At 43.8% G+C, this 2,029-nt stretch overlaps 1 protein-coding gene across 2 annotated transcripts in view; it reads right to left on the reverse strand.

Moving 5' to 3' along the window:
* TBC1D30 (TBC1 domain family member 30) overlaps nt 1-1,738 on the reverse strand; it is a 28,851-nt gene extending 27,113 nt beyond the window's left edge. For both annotated transcript variants that reach the window (XM_031055569.1, XM_031055568.1), the window contains exon 1: nt 1,716-1,738. The gene's annotated coding sequence lies outside the window, so the exon portion shown is untranslated. The remainder of the gene's footprint in view (nt 1-1,715) is intronic.
* Nucleotides 1,739-2,029: the final 291 nt, after the last annotated feature.

The raw sequence follows: 2,029 nt of genomic DNA on the forward strand, positions 1-2,029 counted from the left end.
ATACAAGGACACAGAAAGGTACATACTTGACAACAAATTTCTGAAAGGTAGGGGAATGCCAAAATAAGCTCTGTTCAATGCCCTTCCAACCCTGTCACCAGAAACCACTGCAGAAAAGTTATAAAAAAAATTAAAGAATTTAAAATAAGGAAAATATAATCCCCCCCCCAACCACAGTCCTTTTCTGTGTAAAATACACAATAACTCCTGACAAGAAAAGGCTGTAAGAGGGAAGATTATATCCCTAGGATTCCCAAACCCTAGCAGTCTTCCTCTGCATAACCAAAATATAGCACAGAACCACATAAAGAGCCACAAGAAGGGAGAAAAATACTGGCAGCCAAGTACCTGGGTGACAGAATCAAATTCCCAGTGCACCCCCAGCAACGTTAAACAAAAGGATAGGGCAAAATCTGGGATTTTTTTCAGAAATATCAAACCAGAGGAAAGTGTAGGAAGATTATATGTTTTGATGCACATTTGTGAGCTATACAGACGTAGCTTTAAACTTGCAAAGTAGCACTATAGGTTCTCAGCTGCACTTCACAGCTGTTGAAACCTCTCCCATAGAATGCAAATAAATATTTTATCAAACATAAACAAGGAAAAAGGCCTAAAGGAGATTTGTGTGCAGCAGGAGCCCATGCTGAAGGAAAGAGAACTGTCAACATAAACTATCACCCTATGCTGCTTGATGTTTCAGGAAGATTCTTAGCCTTGCAATTTATCTCTAAAAGTAACATTCTGATTAAGTCTGTATGAAACCACTTCTACCAGGAGCCAGAGCTCACTGAGATGTATCAAAGCACATCTAAAACCTCCAGTCTAGAAAAACTTCACAATACAGACAGCGAACAAAGACACTAAGTAAATCTGAAGAATATTTCATCCAGCTTATTTTTAAAGGGTTCATTAGCTGTCCCATCTCCACCACTCTATGAAAACATGTATCCTGAACAGTGGTATTGTCTTTACCTACATGTGAACAATATGGAAACCCCAAACCAGGGGGATTTTTAGGACTGTGGCATTCATAGTTACACCCAATCACATCCCCTGGTCTTTGTGTGAGTGTAAATACATGAATGTCATTATCCAGACAACGTCATTACCTGGGATAATGGCAGGCTACTGTTGGAGCAGGGGTCTTTGACAATTACAATTCAGGAAATCTCCTTGAAAACAGCAACCCCATAAATCTACCAAAATGTATCTGAGACCTTATTAATAACAGTTTCTGAAACCCATCTCAAACACAGAGGCAGTGAGCATTGTGTGTTTGATGCACACACACCTAGTACAATGGGAAACTGATCTTTATTTATTTCCATGTATTGCTCTATGTTTCAGTGGATCTCTGGCTTGCATGCTTTGTAAATGCCTAAAATTAGGCAACAGATCCACAACATTTTAGCTAAAAGTGACAGTTCTAACACGGTAACTTGAATTTAAATATCTTGATATTTCATTAAAAAAAAAAAAAACAAACAAAATTTTGATGGCAGGCAACTGGCAACTAGAACCTAGCGCTCAGTCATGATCACCCATCTGCGCTTCTGTTGAGAGCCCCCCTCCCTGGAGTAAACACACGTCGTTTGCTGACCATCCAGTTCTTAAAAAATTTTGATACTGAAGCAGGATCTAGAAAACATAGCTGCAGAGGTGATGCCTTCCCCTTGGAAAAGGCATGGTTGCAAATTTAGACAACACCCTACCGCAGACAAAGGCTGGGAGGGAGGAGGGGTCTCCGGCAGGTCAAGAGGTAGCAGGTTTATCAGGAAAGGTCTGGGGAGGCTGCGAGGAGACTTCGGGGAGGGACTGGCACAAAGCTGAGTCGCCGAGCCCGGGGGAGAGGAAACGGAGGGAGAAAGGCACCGGGGACAGACGACACAAAAGCGCTGCGAGGCGGCGACGCCGGGCGGGAGGAGCAAGGAGAGGACCAGGAGATCGGGAGAGCGGAGCTGGGATCACGGGCCAGGCGGGACACGAGCAGGAGCAGTCCCCCGGGGCAGGGGCAGCGCGCTGCCTC

This window comes from Geospiza fortis, unplaced genomic scaffold (genome assembly GCF_000277835.1).
Source record: "Geospiza fortis unplaced genomic scaffold, GeoFor_1.0 scaffold166, whole genome shotgun sequence".
Classification (NCBI taxonomy): Eukaryota; Metazoa; Chordata; class Aves; order Passeriformes; family Thraupidae; genus Geospiza; species Geospiza fortis.